The 8,779-nt window shown below is 32.7% G+C and overlaps 1 long non-coding RNA gene across 1 annotated transcript; it reads left to right on the top strand.

Annotated features, from left to right (window-relative positions):
* The first annotated feature begins 591 nt into the window (after window positions 1-591).
* Window positions 592-6,856, top strand: LOC116421137. Its single transcript, XR_004231442.1, has 3 exons — window positions 592-623; window positions 5,365-5,423; window positions 6,587-6,856. It is a non-coding gene; the product is annotated as an uncharacterized LOC116421137 (long non-coding RNA).
* The last annotated feature ends 1,923 nt before the right edge of the window (window positions 6,857-8,779 follow it).

The following is an 8,779-nucleotide window of genomic DNA, read 5'->3' as shown; positions in this document are numbered from 1 at the left end:
CTAGGGGAGGGGGGGGGAAGAGGTAAAAAATTGGAACAAGAGGTTTGGCATTTGTTAATGCTGTAAAGTTACCCATGCATATATCCTGTAAATAAAAGGCTATTAAATAAAAAAAAAAAAAGATTATTTTGAGCTCAAATAAGAGAATGTATACAAGGTACTTTACAAACTTTAAAGTACTACAAAATTCAAGATATTATTGTGAAAATTTGAGAAAATACAAATCAGAAAGTGAATGTAAATTGAGTATTGATTTTAAATAAATTAATGTTTTATTAATCACAAAAAAAAAAAAAAAAAGAGAATTATCAGACCAAGGAAAAAATATTACAAGCAACCAGAAAGAAACAATTCAAATGCCAAGGAGCTACAATAAGGATTACTCAGGATGTAGCAGCTTCCACTTTAAAGGATCGAAAGGGCCAGTAATCTGATATTCAGAAAGATGAAGGATGTTGGAATGTAGCCAAGAATAAATTACCCTGCTAAACTGAGCATTTTCTTTCAGGGAAGAAGATTGACATTCAATGAAACTGGTGAATTCCATGTATTTTTGATGAAAAGACCAGAGCTAAACAAAAAATTTGACCTCCAAATATAAAACTCAAGAGAAGCACAACAAGGTAAAAAGAAAAAAAAAGAAAACCTCCTGAGAACTATTTCTGTTATGGGTATAAAGGATACATGTATAATCTGATTTTACTGTTATAATATAAAAGAAGAAATTAGAGGTGGAAAGGGGATTGTAACAGAAAAAAAGGGGGGGGAAGTGGAGGTAAAATGAAGGAAATCACATCTCAGAAAGAGGCAAAGAAAACATTATAATTGAAGGGAGAGTGAGGAATATTGACTATTGTATGAATCTTACTCTCATCAGATTTGGCTTAAAAAAAGAATATTAGATATATTTGGTTTCACTGAGAAACTTTTCTCACCTATAGAAAAGTGGGAGGTGAAAGGCAAAAAGGGAAGGGATAGGCTAAATAGAAGGGAAAACAGAAACAGTAGGAGAAAGGGGTAGTGTCTCTAAAGGGGGAGGATTGCTTGAGGCAAGTAGTGCTCATAAGTAAAATACTGAGGAGGAGGGAAAGGAGAAAAGGAAAAAGAAAAGTATGATTTGGGGTTAATAAGATGGCAGGAAATACAGAATTATTAGTTTTAACTGTAAATGTGAATGGGGTGACCTCTCCCAAAAAACGTAAGTGGATAGCAGAGTGGATTAATAGCCAGAATCCTATAATATATTGTTTACGAGAAACACTTTTAAAGCAGAGTGATACATACAGAGTAAAGGTAAAAGGCTGGAGCAAAATTCTATCATGCTTCAGGTGAAGTAAAAAAAAAAAAAGATCAGATCAAACAAAAGCAAAAGTTGATCTAATTAAAAGAGATAAGGAAGGAAACTGTATCTTGCTAAAGGGTAGCATAGATAATGAAGCAATATCAATATTAAACATATATGCACCAAGTGGTGTAGCATCTAAATTCTTTTTTTTATAATTATAACTTTTTATTGATAGAACCCATGCCTGGGTAATTTTTTACAACATTAACCCTTGCACTCACTTCTGTTCCGACTTTTCCCCTCCCTCCTTTTATCCCCTCCTTTAGATGGCAAGCAGTCCTATACATGTTAAATAGCATCTAAATTCTTAAAGGAGAAGTTAAGAGAGTTGCAAGAAGAAATAGATGGCAAAACTATAATAGTGAGAAATCTCAACCTTCCTCTCTCAGAATTAGATAAATCAAATTAAAAATACATAAGAAAGAACTTAAAGAAGTAAATAGAATACTAGAAAAGCTAGATATGATATATATTTGGAGAAAATTGAATGGAGACAGAAAGGATACACTTTCTTCTCAGCAGCTCATGGAACCTACATAAAAACTGACCATATATTAGCACACAAAGACCTCAGATGTAGAAAGGCAGAAATAGTAAATGCATTCTTTTCAGATCATGATGCAATAAAAACTACATCCAACAAAAGGGCAAGGGAAAATAGACCGAAAAGTAATGGGAATTAAATAATCTCATCCTAAAGAATGAATGGGTGAAATAGCAAATCGTAGACACATCAATAATTTTATCCAAAAGAATGACAATAATAAGATAACGTACCAAAATTTGTGGTATGCAACCAAAGTGATAATAAGGGGAAATTTTAGATCTCTAGAGGCTCACTTGCATAAAATAGAAAAAGAAAAGATGAACTGAGCTTGTAACTAAAAAAGCTAGAAAAAGAACAAATTAGAACACCCCCCCCCATCAAATACCAAATTTGAAATTCTAAACATAAAAGGAAAAATCAATAAAATTGAAACTAAAAAAAAAAAAAAAACTATGGAATTAATAAATAAAACTGAGTTGATTTAATGAAAAAAAACCAAAATAGATAAACCTTTAGTTAATTTGATTAGAAAAAGGAAAGAGGAAAATCAAATTGTCAGTCTCAAAAATGAAAAGGGAGGACTATCTACCAATGAAGAGGAAATTAGAGCAATTATTAGGAGTTACTTTGCCCAACTTTATGCCAATAAATTTAACAACCTAAGTGAAATGGAGGAATACCTACAAAAATATAGATTGCCCAGATTAACAGAAGTGGAAATAAATTACTTAAATAGTCCCATTTTAGAAAAAGAAGTAGAACAAGCTATTAATCAACTCCCTAAAAAAAAAATTCCCTAGGAACAGACAATACATGGGAATTCTACCAAACATTTAAAGAACAATTAACTCCAATACTATATAAACTATTTGAAAAAATAGGGAATGAAGGACTCCTACCAAATTCCTTTTATGACACAGACATGATACTGATACCTAAACCAGATAGGTTGAAAACAGAGAAAGAAAACTATAGATCAGTCTCCCCAATGAATATTGATGCAAAAATCTTAAATAAAAAATTAGCAAAGAGATTACAGAAAATCATCCTAAGGATAATACACCATGACCAAGTAGGATTTACACCAGGAATGAAGGATTTATTCAATATTAGGAAAACTATTAGCATAATTGACCATATCAATAACCGAATTAATAAAAACCATATGATCATCTCAATAGATGCAGAAAAAGCATTTAATAAAATCTAACACCCATTCCTAATAAAAACACTAGAGATTATAGGAATAAATGGACTTTTCCTTAAAATAGTTAGTAGCATCTATTTAAAACCATCAGTAAACATCATATGTAATTGGGGATAAACTGGAACTATTCCCAATAAGATTGGGGTGAAACAAGGTTGCCCACTATCACCATTACTATTCAATATTATATTAGAAATTCTAGCTTTGGCAATAAGAGAAGAAAAAGAGATCAAAAGAGAGTAGGTAATGAGAAAACCAAATTATCACTCTTTGCAGATGATATGATGGTATATTTAGAGAACCCAAAAGAATCAACTAAAAAACTGTTAGAAATAATCCACAACTTTAGCAGAGTTGTAGGATACAAAATAAATCCACATAAATCATCAGCATTTTTACATATCACTAACAAAATCCAATAGCAAGAGATCCAGAGAGAAATGCCATTTAAAATAACTGTGGATAGTATAAAATTTGGGAATCTATCTGCCAAGGGAAAGTCAGGAACTATATGAGCAAAACTACAAAACATTTTTCACACAAATTAAGTCAGATCTAAGCAATTGGAAAAATATCAAGTGCTCTTGGATAGGTTATGCAAATATAATAAAGAGGAACAATACTACCTAAACTAATCTATTAATAAATAGTGCTATGCCAATCAAACTCCCAAGAAACTATTTTACTGAACTAGAAAAAATAACAACCAAATTCATCTGGAAGAACAAAAGGTCAAAAATTTCAAAGGAATTAATGAAGAGAAAAGCAAATGAAGGTGACCTAGCTGTACCAGATCTAAAACTATATTATAAAGAAGTGGTCATCAAAACCATTTGGTACTGACTAAGAAACAGAGTAGCTGATCAATGGAATAAGTTAAGTTCACAGAACAAAATCATCAATGACTATAGCAATCTAGTATTTGACAAATCTGAAGACGCCAGCTTTTGGGATAAGAATTCACTATTTGACAAAAACTGTTGGGGAAAATTGGAAACTGGTATGGTCAAAAGTAGGTTTAGACCCACAACTAACACCATATACCAAGATAAGGTTGAAATGGATTCATTATCTAGATATAAATAATGATATTATAAAAAAATTAGAAGAACATAGGATAGTTTACCTCTCACATTTGTGGAGGAGGAAGGAATTTGTGACCAAAGAAGAATTCTAGTATTGTCCTTTTTATTATATTTGCTTGACCTATCCAAGAGCACTTGATATTTTTTTAAAATCCTTCATTAAGAACTCTACTCTAACAAATAAATTAATTTTTAAATACTAGAAATAACAATACTGCTACCTTCATTACTACTTTACTGAGATTAAGAATATTTATGGAAAACTTTTTAATTCTTACTTTATACTCCTAGAACCTTTCTATTTCTTCACCTAAGCTAGCTAAATATTGCAGCAGATAGAGCATAGTACCTGGAATCAAGAGTTTACTTCAAATATGACCTCAGACACTAATTGACTGTGTGATCCTGAGCAAGTCACCTAACCTCTGTCTGCACATTTTGGTCCATCACTACTCATGACTCTAGAGGAGATAGTAAAGTTGATGACTTCACAAAGCTCTGCTCCACTCATATTCAATTCACATACAAGTCAAGACAGCACCTTTGTGATAACAACAGCAACAAATTGAAGATAATAACAGCATCTATTTCATAGAGTTGTTGTGACAATCAAATAGATATTTATATCTGGAGTTATAAATACCATCATTCCCACTCTTAAGGTTCATCTCCTTGATGACTTTCTCCCTAGGTTCAAAGGCTGTCTATTCTTGTCCAGAATGGTGTGAAAAAAAAATTTTTTTCCAGATAGTGATTGAACTAGATGATTATTAAGTTATCCAACTGTGTTATTCTATTATGAAAAATTCATGTTGCCTAGGATTTTGCAATGGAATTAGATATGTAGTCCATTTAGTTGGTACAATTATGAGGCCTAGAATTGAATAGGAAAACAAATAAGTTGGATTATATTTGGGAAATTGCTTAGTGCTTTGAATGTTCTCAAATGCTGGCAAATACTATGTAACAATGAGGCCTACAAAGCTATCTACTGAAGATATAAGATATACTAAGACCAGTGTTGTAATAGAAATATACTGATCCTGGGATCCGGCATTCAAGGAGATGATATGACTGAAGTGGTGAGACTGGTGATTGCCATATCTCCTTCTAGGATATTGGAAGTCAAGGAAAGTAATACACCTCCTTGCCCCTCCTTTTTTTTTTTATTTATTTGTAGAGATGACTTCACGTATGATAATATCTGCAATCTCTTCTTAAGATATGAAAGAGACTATGGTGAGTATTTTGGAATTATTCTTCTTAATGCAACTAAAACCAGATGTCAGGAAGAAGTTCTTAAAAACTATTGGATAAAGTTGCATGTGAAGGGGGATGATTAACAATTTTATTTATAATTTTTGTTATGTTGAATTAATCATAAATATAGAATACTAAGACTGGCTACTAGGAAATTTCTTAGAGAAAGGATGAGACCTCTAAGAGTTATAGATTATTGTCTTTTTAATACTCAAATACTAAAAGGGAGCTGTGATCTCCCTTTTGGGGACTTCAAATAATATAGATTATGTAGGAGTTGTTTGGTGGGCTAAGAGGGAGAAAACTGTGTTAGGGTAAGGGAACTGCATCAGAAAATTGCTGTTTTAGCACATATCACTCCTTGCAAGATCTTAATGATTTGGGGAAGGACCTTCCATCATTTAAATAACTAGACAGTCCTCCTTTCATGGGCAATAAGATAAAAAAAAAAGGGTAAAAAATAAAACAAGACAAAAAGAATTGGAAGAATTCAAGAGCCTTCAGAAACACCTCAAAATTTCATAATCTTTGTCCATATAAAAGATGATAACACATCTTTCAAATTTATAGTGGTTTACCTAATAAGCGGGAATATGAGTCAAAGCAGCAATGAAAATATTAGAATTATAGCACAGATAATAGCATAACAAAAGTCATAGATTTCTTCTCCTGTTGTGAGGTGCTGATGATGAGCAGGAGTAGCTCCAAAAATATTGGGGTCTCTGCACAGATATTTTTGATATAGTCAAGGATTCTCCATTCTGCATCAGAATCATTTGTATAATAAAGTGGTTAAGAGGCCATAAACCTCCTATATGCAAAATATCTTGTTAACTAAGTTGATAGTGAGGCTCTAGCTGTATCATACTTACTCACTATACCCTATTACATCTGTCCAAACTTCTCCCTAAAAGCTTAGGATGATGATAGAAAACTTTGCCCCTTTAGACACCCTATTGTTAAAAAAACACATCCATGTAAATTAAACTAAGCCACACTATGATGGAATTTCAAATTAAAGTTTAAAATGACAAACTAATTTAAATAGAAGTGTGAAGATTTAAAATAATCCACCTAAGGTAAGAGGAACAAATTCCATATTATATATAAAGAATTTAAAAAAGGAATCTTCTTTCTTCCAGATTAATACAAACCCATCAGAATTATATAGTAACACTTCCATCTCCATGACACCACCTGTTGATCCCATGAATCTTTTTTGGAAGAGTTCCCTGAACCATTCCAAAGGAAAGGAAGCTTGCCAATTAAAGGGGACATAACCTATTTCTCCAGGGGGGATGGAGTATTAAGTGAGGAAAAAATCTTTGAGCAGACTGAGGAAGCGTCAGAGAGAATCAAGCTCAACTAAGTCTCAAAACAGCTCATTTTTATCAGGTAAGATTTTCTAGAGACTGGATTGGTTTCAAGGAATCACTGGATGAGGGAACTCCTTTCCCTTTCAAGGAAACATTGATTTGTCATAGACATGACTTGTGGAAAGTTGAACTGACACTGGCCAGTCAGATATATAATGATGCAACTGTTCACCATTAGGGGAAGTCCTCTCACCTTAAGAAAAGAGAGTTTCATTTTGTCATTTGGGGATAGGTTCAGAGCCATTTGGGTCATAGATAGCTGTCTTGTCCTTTGTGAGAAAGTTCATATGGTTTTGTGCCTGGGACAGCATGGTATCACCATCTGAATTGGACCTATTCCCTGACCTTTGCTACTCTTATAACAGCTCAAACCTCATTTTTAGCATGTGTCTCTGATGAATGCTGACATCCCCCAAACAAATGGCAAAACAAGTTTCACTAGTTTATTCTGGATTGTGTCTGGCAGAAGTTCTCTGAGCTTTCCTCTCCCACTACACTTTCTAAAATTTAGCTGTGTAGGCTCTCTCTCTCTCTCTCTCTCTCTCTCTCTCTCTCTCTTTCTCTCTCTCTCTCTCTCTTTCTTCCTCTTTCTCTCCCCTCAGCTTGATGTTCCCACACCACATCAAGAAAAAATTAACTAGAGAGAGAACACAATATTGTACAGTAAAGATTTTCTTTGGTATATTGAATCCATTCCATTGATCATCTTCTCTATTTCTTGTCCAATACCAAATTATTTTTTTAATTTTAATAGCCTTTTATTTACAGGTTATATGTATGGGTAACTTTACAGCATTGACAAATGCCAAACCTCTTGTTCCAATTTTTCCCCTCCTTCCCCCCACCCCCTCCCCCAGATGGCAGGATGATCAGTAGATGTTAAATATATTAAAATATAAAGTAGATACACAATAAGTATACATGACCAAACTGTTATTTTGCTGTACAAAAAGAATCAGACTCTGAAATATTGTACAATTAGCCTGTGAAGGAAATAAAAAATGCAGGTGGGCAAAAATATAGGGATTGGGAATTCAACGTAATGGTTTTTAGTCATCTCCCAGAGTTTTTCACTGGGCGTAGCTGGTTCGGCTCATTACTGCTCCCTTGGAACTGATTTGGTTCATCTCATTGCTGAGAAATTTTGGAAATATGTATAGAAAAATTGCACATGTTTAACATATATTGGATTACTTGCTGTCTAAGAGAAGGGATGGGGGAAGGAAGGGGAAAAATTTTAGAATACAAGGTTTTGCAAGGGTGAATGTTGAAAATTATGCATGCATATGTTTTGAAAATAAAAGGGTTTAATAAAAAAAATACCATTTTTCTTTTGGTCTTTTTCTGCTGGCTTTTGTAAATATTGTAGAGAAATGATTTGTGTATTTTTATTTTATATCCTGAAGCTTTGCTAACGTTAATTGTTTCAGTTTGTTTTTCAATGGTCTCTCTACTTTAGCTATTATATCCTCTAAAAAAGTGATCATTTTGATTCCTCCTTCAATTTCTTTTTCATGTTTTATTGTTATAGATGGCATTTCTAGTAAAATTTCTAGTAAAAAATTGAATAATATTAATGATAATGGACACACCTTGCTTTACTCCTGGTATTCTTTTAGTTTGTCTCCACTAAAAATAATACTTGCCACTGGTTTTAGATAGATATTACATATTATTTTAAGAAAACTTCCATTTGTTCTTATACTTTCCTTAAGTTTTTAGTAGGAATGCATGTTGTATTTTGTAAAAAATATTTTCTATAACTGTTGAAAAATAATCATATGATTTTTGTTTTTGTATCTGTTGTATGGTCAGTCATGAATCAGCCCTGCTTCCTGGCAAATCCAGCTTGTATTTTATTTAAATTCTTTGAATCAATATTGGTTAGGGAAATTGTTATGTATTTTTCTTTTTCTGTCTTGACTCCCTGGTTTGTATCTTAAAACCACATTTGTGTCA

Source organism: Sarcophilus harrisii, chromosome 2 (genome assembly GCF_902635505.1).
Source record: "Sarcophilus harrisii chromosome 2, mSarHar1.11, whole genome shotgun sequence".
NCBI classification, from domain to species: Eukaryota; Metazoa; Chordata; class Mammalia; order Dasyuromorphia; family Dasyuridae; genus Sarcophilus; species Sarcophilus harrisii.
This window is presented reverse-complemented; position numbering and strand designations above follow the sequence as displayed.